Source organism: Budorcas taxicolor, chromosome X (assembly GCF_023091745.1).
Source record: "Budorcas taxicolor isolate Tak-1 chromosome X, Takin1.1, whole genome shotgun sequence".
NCBI lineage: Eukaryota > Metazoa > Chordata > Mammalia > Artiodactyla > Bovidae > Budorcas > Budorcas taxicolor.
In genome coordinates this window covers 57,215,596-57,228,868 of record NC_068935.1, presented here as the reverse complement: position 1 = coordinate 57,228,868, position 13,273 = coordinate 57,215,596, and the positions used below count along the sequence as shown (strand labels likewise).

General features: G+C 51.7%; 1 pseudogene; it reads right to left on the bottom strand.

Annotated features, from left to right (window-relative positions):
- Positions 1-3,199: 3,199 nt before the first annotated feature.
- On the bottom strand, positions 3,200-4,593 carry LOC128069363 (heat shock transcription factor, X-linked member 3-like; annotated as a pseudogene).
- Between the last annotated feature and the right edge of the window lie 8,680 nt (positions 4,594-13,273).

The following is a 13,273-nucleotide window of genomic DNA, read 5'->3' as shown; positions in this document are numbered from 1 at the left end:
GCAGGAAGGCGGGACCTGCTTCGTGCGCTGACCATACCTCCCGGCGGGGGTTCCAGGCTCTGGGACAAGGAGTGACTGCCGGATGGCCACGCCGCACTTCCGGTCCCCTCCATGGTCACAGTCCCCGCCCCTTTCCTTCCACGTGGTTGCGACTTCCTTCCAGCCTCCAGCTCCGCCCCCAGACTGTGACCTCATGCGAGCCCCACCTGATCCCTGCGAGCCGCCCCCACCAGGCAGGCCCTGCCCCTGCAGGACTCAGTTGCTTGTCCATGGTTCCCCTCCTGGTGGGGCCCAGCCACGAGTCCATGGAGGGCAGCCCACTGACTGTGGCGGCCCCCAGATCCTTCCAGAGTGGCAGTGTGAGGGGAGGAGTCGTTTTCTCTTGTTCCTTGTGGCGTCTCCTGGACTATAAATCACCATCATTCCTGGGGGATGCATGCTGAGGCATCGTGGGGTCCCTGTCCCAGCCACGTGAGAACAGGCCAGCTACTGTGATGAGCAGAACCCACCCTGAAGAAACCTGCAAGTGTGTTTCACATCCGTTGGGCCCTCCTGGGTCCCCGTGGTGCGAGGCCCTTGCTGAGAAGAAAACTGGTGACCTGTTGTCCAACATTGCTGTCTTGTCACAGGTGATTTTCTCCCTGTTGCTCTGGTCCTTGCGCAGGTGAAGATGCCCAGACAAGCAGGCAGAAGAGTGTTTTCTCCTCTGGCCACCAAGCAGGCACCCTCTGCTTCCAGAGGTAGGAGTGCTTGCAGCCCCTTCTTGCTCAGGCATCCCACCCACACAGCTGAGCTTCGGTGGCACCTAGGAGGAAGGGGTTGGGTTGGCTGAGACACTTGAGTGGTGGAAACTGGGCAAGCCTGGGATCCTGTCACATACCCCAGTAGAAGACATAGCAATGGCCACACCCCAGGGGCCAGCCAGGCTCCCTGGTAACTCATCCAGACCCAGTGAGGAGGGTGACCCTTTGTCACCCAGCAGGTAGACAGAGATTCAGCGGGATGATGAATCTCAGGGCCCGCCAGTGTGTGAGGACATGGCACCCTTACCTGTGGTTGGGGGAATGGACATGGAGGAGCCTTTGTGGAAGGCTGTTTGCTGGTGTCTGTCAGCCCCTTGGGTGTGTGCCCTGTGCCCTGGGCCTCCTCCTGCATGGATCTTCAGTCAGTGCGTGTGTGGTCCCTTTGAGTGGCTGTATTGGCAGAATGAGTTTTCCCTTCCCTTCCATCAGGAGAGACGAATCAGTAACTTGTGGGACCCCCAACACTGGGAGGTGTAAACAGATGCATGAAGTTGTGCAGAGGTGGAGGAGTGTGCCCGAGGCGCTGGGAGTGTAGAAGTCATCCCCCCACTCCCCACTTGCCCCTGCAGAGGGATGTCTGGACAGGGCTGACTCTCTGGCTTCATTTGCTGGCAGTCACATCAGGGTCACATGGGCTGGGTGACTCAGACTACAAACCGTGCTGGTTCAGGAGGCCAGAAGCCGGGGTTGAGATGTTGGCTGTCGTTGGCTGTCATGAGGGCTGTGAGAACTGTGGCTCTGCTGTGCTTGGGGAAGGAAAGGCCAGGGAGGACCTGGGCTGGGAGCCTCTGGGACCTTGTCCCCGTCCTCACAGCCATGTGGAAATGGAGGCTCTGCAAGGCACTGAGACCCTGCTGAGGTTCAGGCCCGTGGCGCTGCTTCTCTGCCTCTCCCCCCTCCAGTAAACAGGGACCCCCTTCCAGGTACAAGGATAAAAGTGAGGATGGAGTTGCCTGTGGTCAGCTCCCCTGCAGTCATGGGCTATCTCTCTATCCCTCAGCACCTCCTCGGTGCCTCCTCAGCCATGGGAAGGTGTGACAGTAACCTGGCAGGTTATTTGAGGTTTGAATTCTGTGATCCCTGCATGGTGCCATCCCAGGCCCTGGCGAGGACAGGGAGAACACCCGACCCAGTAGTTCCTGCTCTCCTTTGTTCTTTCTGTAGGCCCTGGGCAGGGGCCGAGGCATCTGCTGACAGTGGAGGCAGTGGTGTGGGAAGGGCTGGGAGGAAGGTGGCTCCCAAACGCATGGGGAAGACACCTGGCAGGGCTGTCAAGGGCAGCCCCAGGGCCTAGGCCAGGTTGGTTAGCACAGATCTGTGCTCAGGAGGCCTGGGGTAACATGGGGGATCTGCAGAGTCGGCAGTGATGGGGCCTGGAGATGAGGGATGGGGTGGGGGTTGGGAGGAAGCCAAGCCCAGACTGTGCCTGTCTGTGCTGAGAAACGACCAGAGCCCAACCACTGGGCTGCGAAACCAGGGGGACCTGCCCTCCCTCCTCAGTGTTCCCAGGGTTTCATGGCCCTTTGTCTTGGAACTCACCATGTGCCTCTCTCCACCTGTCCCGCTCTCCTTCCTGACTTCCCTGCAGACTGCATGTGATGGACGGGTCCTCTGGGCTGCCACCCTCCTGTTAGCGGATAGCGTGGAGGCAGATGGAAAGAGCCAGCCATCTGTGACCACCCCCTTCTGTGTCACCAGGCTTAGAGGATGCTCGAGCACATGGGGCTGATGTCTGGACCAGGGACTGTGTGTTGGGCCTGAATTCTAAATAAAGCTGTGAGGGCAGAGCAACACCGGCTGGTGTTCACCTTGTGGAAACCTTGTATTTGTCTTCAGGTATGGGGTCACGTGTTTGCAGGGCCCTTGGCGGTTGGGGTGACCCTGCTTTCCAGTGAGGCTCTTGGGGAAGCCCCTGGATTGGGAGCTGGTGACGGCTCAGCTGCTGATCAGAAACTTGTGGCATCATCGGGGGACCCAGGAGGAGCCCCTTCTGCTTCAGGGTGCATGACTCATGGAAGGTGACACCCCCATGGTCAGGAGCCGGGCTGGGTCTTCTGCTGTGTGGCAGGCAAGGCCCAGGGACCCGCCCGTCCTGGGATGGCCTCAGCGAAGGGCTCAGGAGCCACACTCTTGGCAGAACGTGTGAAATGCTGCTGCTTCAGGTGAAAAGGAACTGTGGGGACTGGACTGAGGCCTGCCTGGGGCGTGGGCTTCCAGCCTCATCTGGCTCACCCAGTGCCGTGTGAATAGCATGGACAGACAGAAAGAACACAGACTCGCAGCTCTCATTTGATTCTTTATTTACTCCCGTGGAGTTTTGGTGTACTCTATTAGAGCCAAAAATAGATTTTTGATTACAAAAGAGCGCTTTTGGGTATCCCTGGGGACCTGGCAGCTCAGGGATTGGGCTTGTCCTTGAACTCACAGAGGGCACACTTCTGAGGACTCCTCCTGCTCCTCCTCTGCTTCAGGGGCCTCGTTTGGGGCCACAACTGAAACGGCTCCCCTCACGATGGAATCAAAGGTGTTGTACAAAGTCATCACCAGACCATAATCTGGGTACCTTGGGGAGCTCCTGGGCAGTTCCCCTGCACTGTCCCTTCCAGCAGTAGCCATGGGTACAGACATAGCATTGCTGGATGTACCCTCTCCACTGGGGCAGCCCTGCTCGCTGGGGAGATGGCTTGACCTGGGCCGCCCGGCTATACTGTCCATAAACCAAAGGCCAAGAACTCAAATGAGCACTGGCCAGGGGTTCCGTGAACAGTTGAGGCTTCCTTCTGGACCTGCTTGTCAGCCTCTTTGGTGCACTAGTGATGGAATCAAGGAGAGCATCTGGTCATCACTGCTTGCTTCTTTTTGGGGTCGCTGTTGTGCTGGTGGCGGGCTGAGCAGTTCTTCTGGGGTCACATTTCCTCTAGATGTTCTGCAGGAGGAGAGGCTTGTCTCTCTGGAACTTGGAGTAGTGATAGATCTGAAAGGAAATGAATCACTTTAGCCATCGTGGGGGAGAATAGCTTTTCCTCACAGCCCTCCTTCCCACCACTGTCCCGTCCTTGCCTAACTATGGAAACAAGGTCTTCTCATTCCTGGCAGGTGTTATGGGCACTCTCTGACATCAAGTGGACTCTCAGGGTCTGGAGTCACCCCTGTGGATCCTGTCTAAGGGGATTCGTGGAACACGACAAGGCCTGCTTTCTCCTTTTTCCTTAACCACCCTCTCACGAGAAAAAAGTTCTCCTGGAAATTGAAATCCATCCAGCACTCAGCTTTTCTAGTCCAGGCTCCCCAGAAGGGCTTTCTACATTACCATCATCCTTTTCTTCCCTGCAGAGCAACCCGAATGGTGGATTTTACTGAACCCATGCAGGTTCAGTTCACGGATGAAACTTTTGATGCTGTCTTGAAGATTCTGTCTGTGCATGTGTGATGGAGGACCTCCATCTGGAAGAGATCTGCCTCAGTTAACACCATGTCTCCCTCGTCGTTCCAGTGCACAGAGGTGAAGGCCGCATCCTCCACGATCATCCAGAGCTTCCTGGGCAAGGACAGCCCAAGGACGGCATTGTTCACTTCCTCACTGGCTGTTGCTGGGTTCGGGCCCTGTGGGGCGGGTTGTCTTGGGGGCCCGGATCTGGGCTCTCAGGTTGGTCCCACCACTTCTCCAAAGCCTCCTCTGAATCCACATTTGGGTCTGGGTGACATCAGGAGGGTGCCCTGCTGTGGGCTCTCCATCAGTAGATGGGGCGAGCGGGGCTGCACATGGCTTGTTGGAACTCTGACTATCCATGGAGCCAGTCTAGTTCAGAAGCATTCTCTACCCAAGCAGTGAATGGTCAGGGCAGAAAGGCCTCAGAGCAGGGTGGTTCAGTTCGGTTGCTCAGTCGTGTCTGACTCTTTGCGACCCCATGAATCGCAGCACGCCAGGCCTCCCTGTCCATCACCAAGCCCTGGAGTTCACTCAGACTCACGTCCATCGAGTCAATAATGCCATCCCACCATCTCATCCTCTGTCGTCCCCTTCTCCTCCTGCCCCCAATCCCTCCCAGCATCAGAGTCTTTTCCAATGAGTCAACTCTTCACCTGAGGTGGCCAAAGTACTGGAGTTTCAGCTTTCGCATCATTCCTTCCAAAGAAATCCCAGGGCTGATCTCCTTCAGAATGGACTGGTCGGATCTCCTTGCAGTCCAAGGGACTCTCAAGAGTCTTCTCCAACACCACAGTTCAAAAGCATCAATTCTTCGGTGTTCAGCCTTCTTCACAGTCCAACTCTCACATCCATACATGACCACAGGAAAAACCATAGCCTTGACTAGATGGACCTTAGTCGGCAAAGTAATGTCTCTGCTTTTGAATATGCTATCTAGGTTGATCATAGCTTTCCTTCCAAGGAGTAAGCGTCTTTTAATTTCATGGCTGCAGTCACCATCTGCAGTGATTTTGAAGCCCCCAAAATAAAGTCTGACACTGTTTCCACTGTTTCCCCATGTCATCTATTTCCCACGAAGTGATGGGACCGGATGCCATGATCTTCGTTTTCTCAATGTTGAACTTTAAGTCAACTTTTTCACTCTTTCACTTTCATCAAGAGGCTTTTTAGTTCCTCTTCACTTTCCGCCATAAGGGTGGTGTCATCTGCATATCTGAGGTGATTGATATTTCTCCTGGCAATCTTGATTCCAGCTTGTGTTCCAGAGCAGGGTGGTAGTGCCCAATAAATACTGTCTGGAGATTCTAGGATCTGGGTCGTGGGCCAGGCAGCCAATTAAGTGGTCCACTTCCTTACTTGTTTCATGATGTCACAGAGGTGATGTGGAGAGGCAGCCCTGGCCCAGTGTGGGGAGGGGGTCTGGGGACAGAGATGTGATCCCCAGCTTGTCTCTTGTCTGAAAGTACAGAAAAGTATGTTTCAGGTTGCCTGCAAAGGCTCCCATCTGCTGCCATGTGCCTTGTTTCAGGGGTCCAGGCCCTGGATGGGTTGACAAACATGCCCCTGGCTCTACCCCTACCCTTCCAACGAACAGGCCTGTGTCTGCCTTCTGCTAAAGGGCCAGGCCCTGGTGAGTCCTGGAGAGAGGCCCCAGGGGTCAGATGGGCCCCTGGCGACTGTCCCTCCCAGAAGATGGGGTCCATAGCGGGCTGGTTGGCCTCGCTTGAGTTGGTGATCCCACCCTCCCCCATCCCCAGGCCTTGTCCCTCTTCTGGCTTTGGTCTCTTCTGACTGGTGCTGCCAGTTGGTAGGTCCCACTCAGATGGCCCCAAAGTCAAGAGTCCTGTTTCCTGCCCCCATCGCCCCCTAGGTCAAGCCTTCCGCAGTGTAGAGCTGTGTTCAAGCACAGTGGTAGTGACCTCACGTTCCACTTGACTGTTCCCCAAGCACCCGAGACAGACTCCCCAGGAGGCCTTGTGGTAGGGCACAGCCAAGCGCTCAGCTGAGCTTGCAGCCTCCTGAGCTCTGCCCACCCCCTGATGGCATCCTGCTGCAGATCACAGGCCGTTGTCTTCAGTTTCCATTTATTCCCATAAAGACCACTCTTGTGGCCCTAGAGTTCTCACTTTGGGACCATCTGTGTGTATGCTTTTCCCATCCCCTTCCCAGAGTCTCAGACTCGGATTCAGCCTCCCTAGAGGCTGCCTCAAAAGCCCTGTTTTCTTTTGATAGTGGGGTGGTTAGGCTTCTGCTACCCCCGGTCCTGGCCTCCCATGTCCAACTTGGGTATCTGTGGTTCCCTGCCATTTCAAGTACTTGGTTGGGTGTTCAAGATATAGCCTGTTCTGTTGAAAACAAGCACTTCACTGGTCCTCTACGAGGCCAGCTCTGATCTTCTCCGCCCATTCCCCTGTCCCCACTACCATTGTGGACCAGATCTCCTTTACCCAGATGGCAGGAACATCGAATGATTTTGCTGGCTCACAGGTTAGGTGTTTTCCAAAGGGCCTCCTTTACACACACTCACTCCCAGGGACATGTCTGACTTATTGAGATAGATGTGACCAAAGGGAGCCCCCATCTACCTGTATTTGAAAATGCATGAGAGTCTGGGTATGAGACTGGACAAAACCCGAGTGAGTCACTGGTGTTCACTGCATATGGATGATGGGGCAGTGGGTTTCGAGGTGCATGTTCTCTGACCTTTGTGGGCCACTGTTCTGCAAAATCACCATGTAGGGGACAGACCGGCACCTTGGAAAGGTATGTGTGTTGAGTACCCTAGGGCACTGTCCACCTAGTTCTGCCACTCAGCAGGGTCATTTGCCCTGTGTGAGGGCCACAGCCTGGTGTCTGAAAGGGGACAGCTAAGAGGGTGTGGAAGAGGCTCTCCCAGAGGCCCTTCGGCCTGAGGACTGGCAGCCGGAATGGAGCTCACAGGCCTTGACTTGAGCTTGCTCCCTGGCCTTTGTGCTCCTAAACAGGTTGATAAAGCTCCTTCAGTTAGATTCACCTGACTGGGACATGACCCTGGAGGCTGTGATCTTCAGTGGGGGTCCCTGGTGGCTCCTCCAAAGGGGACTGAAGACTGTGCTATCTGTGGGCAGCCTGGCTAATGTGGCCTTTCCTGCCCCCACCCCCACCCTACTCTGGGCCCCTCCTCACCCCCTGGGTCCTGAGGGAGCTGCCTTTTCTGGTCCCCCTCCTCCAGGCACCATGTGGGCTTTGGCAGTGGGTTTTCATGGCACTGAGGAGTTTTTGTCAGCTGTGGCTCAGGACAGCTGTGTTGTGCACACACAAGCCCTCATGATGGCCAAGGCCTGCCTTTCTCAGCCTCGCTCTCCTGCCCCTGTGCTTGGTGTCCCCTGCCCTGGTGTCCCCAGCCCAGAGGCCCTCCAGCTGCTCCCCTCCCTCTCTGTGGTTGGGGAGACCTGGAGCCTTGGGGGTCGTGTTACCTTCCCTCCCATATCGGAGGAGGCTTCTATAGGGGCTTTATCCCAGTGGTCACTGGGGCCATAAGGTCAGACCCCCCCTCCCTTCTGCTTAGTGAGGAGCTGGCGAGCCTGGCAGGTTCATTTGGGCAGGAGGCCCCATGGCAGCAGCAGGGACAGGGCACCATCCTCACGTGGGAGGCCCTGGGACTGGACAGAGATGCAGGTCCCCGGCAGTCAGTTCAGTTGCTCAGTCATGTCCGACTCTTTGTGACCCCATGAAGTGCAGCACGCCGGGCCTCCCTGTCCATCCCCAACTCCCAGAGTTCACTCAGACTCACGTCCATCGAGTCAGTGATGCCATACAGCCATTTCATCCTCTGTCGTCCCCTTCTCCTCCTGCCCCCAATCTCTCCCAGCATCAGAGTCTTTTCTAATGAGTCAACTCTTCAAATGAGGTGGCTAAAGTACTGGAGTTTCAGCTTTCGCATCATTCCTTCCAAAGAAATCCCAGGGCTGATCTCCTTCAGAATGGACTGGTTGGATCTCCTTGCAGTCCAAGCGACTCTCAAGAGTCTTCTCCAAAACCACAGTTCAAAGCCAAAGCATCAATTCTTCGGCACTCAGCCTTCTTCACAGTCCAACTCTCACATCCATACATGACCACTGGAAAAACGATAGCCTTGACTAGACGGACCTTAGTCAGCAAAGTAATGTCTCTGCTTTTGAATATGCTATCTAGGTTGGTCATAACTTCTTCCAAGGAGTAAGCGTCTTTTAATTTCATGGCTGCAGTCACCATCTGCAGTGATTTTGGAGCCCGAAAAATAAAGTCTGACACTATTTCCACTGTTTCCCCATCTATTTCCCATGATGTGATGGGACCTGATGCCACGATCTTCGTTTACTAAATGTTGAGCTTTAAGCCAACTTTTTCACTCTCCTCTTTCACTTTCATCAAGAGGCTTTTTAGTTCCTCTTCACTTTCTGCCATAAGGGTGGTGTCATCTGCATATCTGAGGTGATTGATATTTCTCCTGGCAATCTTGATTCCAGCTTGTGTTTCTTCCAGTCCAGCGTTTCTCATGATGTACCCTGCATATAAATTAAATAAGCAGGGTGACAATATACAGCCTTGACGGAATCCTTTTCCAATTTGGAACCAGTCTGTTGTTCCATGTCCAGTTCTAACTGTTGCTTCCGGACCTGCATACAGATTTCTCAAGAGGCAGGTCAGGTGGTCCGGTATTTCCATCTCTTTCAGAATTTTCCACAGTTTCTTGTGATCCACACAGTCAAAGGCTTTGGCATAGTCAATAAAGCAGAAATAGATGTCTTTCTGGAACTCTCTTGCTTTTTCTATGATCCAGCGGATGTTGGCAATTTGATCTCTGGTTCCTCTGCCTTTTCTAAAACCAGCTTGAACATGAGGAACTTCATGGTTCACATATTGCTGAAGCCTGGCTTGGAGAATTTTGAGCATTACTTTACTAGTGTGTGAGATGAGTGCAATTGTGCAGTAGTTTGAACATTCTTTGGCATTGCTTTTCTTTGGGATTGGAATGAAAACTGACCTTTTCCAGTGCTGTGGCCGCTGCTGAGTTTTCCAAATTTGCTGGCATATTGAGTGCAGCATTTCACAGCATCATCTTTCAAGATTTGAAATAGTTCCACTGGAATTCCATCAACTCCACTAGCTTTGTTCGTAGTGATGCTTTCTAAGGCCCACTTGACTTCACATTCCAGGATGTCTGGCTCTAAATGAGTGATCACACCGTCGTGATTATCTTGGTCATGAAGATCCTTTTTGTACAGTTCTTCTGTGTATTCTTGCCACCTCATCTTAATATTTTCTGCTTCTGTTAGGTCCATACCATTTCTGTCTTTTATCGAGCCCATCTTTGCATGAAATGTTCCCTTGGTATCTCTAATTTTCTTGAAGAGACCTCTAGTCTTTCCCATTCTGTTGTTTTCCTCTATTTCTTTGCATTGATCGCTGAAGAAGGCTTTCTTATCTCTTCTTGCTATTCTTTGGAACTCTGCATTCAGATGTTTATATCTTTCCTTTTCTTCTTTGCTTTTTGCTTCTCTTCTTTTCACAGCTATTTGTCAGGCCTCCCCAGACAGCCATTTTGCTTTTTTGCATTTCTTTTCCATGGGGATGGTCTTGATCCCTGTCTCCTGTACAATGCCACGAACCTCATTCCATAGTTCATCAGGCATTCTATCTATCAGATCTATGCCCTTAAATCTATTTCTCTCTTCCACTATATAATCATAAGGGATTTGATTTAGGTCATACCTGAATGGTCTAGCGGTTTTCCCTACTTTCTTCATTTTGAGTCTGAATTTGGTAATAAGGAGTTCATGATCTGAGTCACAGTCAGCTCCTGGTCTTGTTTTGGCTGACTCTATAGAGCTTCTCCATCTTTGGCTGCAAAGAATATAATTAATCTGATTTCGGTGTTGACCATCTGGTGATGTCCATGTGTAGAGTCTTCTCTTGTGTTGTTGGAAGAGGGTGTTTGGTATGACCAGTGCATTTTGTTGGCAAAACTCTATTAGCCTTTGCCCTGCTTCATTCCACATTCCAAGGCCAAATTTGCCTGTTACTCCAGGTGTTTCTTGACTTCCTACTTTTGCATTCCAGTCCCCTATAATGAAGAGGACACCTTTTTTGGGTGTTAGTTCTACAAGGTCTTGTAGGCAGAGTCAGTTCTTAGCAAACCACAGAGCAGCCCCACAGTGCTCCTGATTCTCCTTGTCCCCTTCATTCCATGGACCTGCTTTTTGTCACCTCAGAGGCATTGTGTAGCACTGAGAGAATGGCATGAGAAGTTGGAAGGTTGGACCGTGGCCTGGGGTGTGTGGAAAGGGTTGGGGCTCCAGAGGAATTGAGACCAGTGCTCTGAGACCCCCACAGCCCTCACTTGCACGTGGGCCTCGGAAGGTCCCAAGCCCCATGGCCTAAGTTCTCCTGTGAAGCCCGCCGATTTGAGGAACCCATTTGTTGGGCTGCAGGATGCGCCTGAGGGACAGGATGCAGCTGCCAGGGCTTGGTGGCCATTGCCTCTGTGATGTCGGGGCAGGAATCTGTCGCAATGTTGCCCCAAGACTGTCCTCCACTCTCCACTGTGGGAAGGAATTGGCTGCTTTGTGGTCCAGGGCTTGTCAGAGAATATGCACCTCAATAAGGTGTGGAATAGCTAATCAGCCAAACAGGATGTTTCATAAATAAAACTAAGAAACTTTGCTACTTAGACCATAGTGGACCATAACGTTAGTAGCTCAGTCGTGTCTGACTCTGCTACTCCACGGACTGTAGCCTGCCCGTCTCCTCTGTCCATGGAATTCTCCGGGCAAGAATGCTGGAGTGGGTTGTCATGCTCTTCTTCAGGTGATCTTCCTGACCCAGGAATCGAACCCAGGTCTCCCACAATGCAAGCAGAGTCTTCATCATTTGAGCTACCGGGCAAGCCCCATTTCCATAGAAGACCTGTTAAATGTGGGTGTGGAGGAGTGTTCCAATAGGACTCAAGCTGCTCCAGGAAATAGAAGCAAGAACCACTCTTTGTCTGTGCCCCAGCTGGTCTTCCATCCAAGACATTACTTTCCTTCATTGCAGCCCCAACAAAGGTCAAGTCCTTGAGTACAATGGCCAATTACAATCAAGATAATTGTAAGCTAATTAACACCTTGGGTTCTGGATCCCCCAGGGCCAGGAAAGAAAGGGTAGTTCCGTGCATTTCTTGGGCACCACTTCAAGGGAGTGCGACCAAAGTTCTGCAGGATTCCTAGCAGATATGGGGTAGAAAACACCTCCTTTGCCCCTGTGATCAACAGCAATGCGACCAGAGTTATGACCCCTTCCTTCCTTCCCCAGAAAGAGATCTCTCTGGGCTTTATCCAAGATGCAAAAGGACACCTTACAGCAATGATCTGTTTCAGATTTTGCCATCACCCTGAAGACACACTGTCTGCAAGTCTGAGGGCTGCCACCAGCCAGCCTCATGATGATCACCTCCCACATAAGGAACCCAGCTTCCCAAAGCCACGAACCACCTTGGCTCAGGCACTGACACTCGAGTGCTCCTCCTGGAGCCCCACCACCCTGCCCCATGTTGCCTTGTTCAGTGCGACTAGGGGACGTCTCTCCACCTTCCTTGTGTGACTGCGGCTCCTAGACCTTTGCTCTAGGTGTGGGGGTGTCCTGCTTCTCCTAGGGTCCCCACTGCTAACACGGCCTTTCCTGTAGCAGATGCTCCATAAAGGTCTTCGGAACATATGAGCCAGTGAGCAGGGGCCTCAGATGAATTGTCTGCTACTTCCTTAAATAACCCAGGCAAATCCAAATAAAGATCATTTAGTTTTTGAGAATTGAAAGGTGGTTGCTGAATGAAAAGACGCTGGGATTCTTGGCCTCTGAGGAGAAGAATTCAATCCGGGGCCAGAGACGAGGCTTGATTGCTCAGAGCTTTTGTGTAATAAAGTTTTACCAAAGTATAAAGGAGATAGAGAAAGCTTCTGACATAGGCATCAGAAGGGGGCAGAAAGAGTACCCCCCTGCTAGGCATCAGCTGGATGTTATATAGTCACTAGCAGTTTGTTAAAGAAAGGAATGTCTTAAAACTCAGAATGGCACTAGGCCCCTCACCCATAAGATGCATTTTGGGATAATCTTGGCACCAGATGATTCATCCCGGGCCATAAAATGATTGGCTTGAATCTTGTAGAAGGGCAGATTACCATACAAATAGTTTCGTTTACATAGATTAGGGGAACAATATCTGAGTATAACATATTGGTTTGTCAACTAGGTTCTGAGCCATTAGGCAAACCAACTTGAAGACAGAGTCTGGGGTAAATGCATAGTACATTAACATAGCTTAAGACAAACATTTCCATAAGAAAAATGCATTGGTTAACTTAAGGTTTGAGAATAGTTAACTTCAGGTGAAACCAGGTGTCATTATGGCAACACAGTATTTTAAGAGAAACCTCCTTTTAAATTTGTATAGAGAAGGAAAAAAATATCACTAGTTGTTTCCTTCTGCCTCTTAAGAGAGATAAAAATGTCTGACACTTGCAGCTTATTTCCTCTGTTTGGAGACCCCTGGCCTTCCTGCCTGTTACCCTCTCAGAATGACACACAAGAAGGACAGGAGGATGAATTCACTACAATTACTTTTATCATCTAATTCTTTCCCCATCAATATTACCGCTAAGTAAGCTCACATTTCCAAACAGTTCTGATTCCAATTCGATTGTGTCCCTTTCAGGATCACAAAACAAAATGGAAGAGTTTCCAATCTCTTACAAAACAGCAAAACTCTTGTTCTTGAACTGGGTAAGCACAAACACATTGTGATCAACATCATTCACCAAGCTAACACACTGACGTTTATTTAGCCTTTTGTGAAAACAATCAAAGCTTGAAAAATTTCTAAGGAAAACATGAACCTCCATGTCATCATAGAGAACAGAAGCCCAAAGATGGTATGAACTGGTTCCCCCAACTGGCCCGGGCCCTCACTTCTGAGAAGGCTGACTACTCCCTCTTCACTCACAGAGGGAATGATCAACCTGGCTGCTGCTCTGGCTCAGGCCCC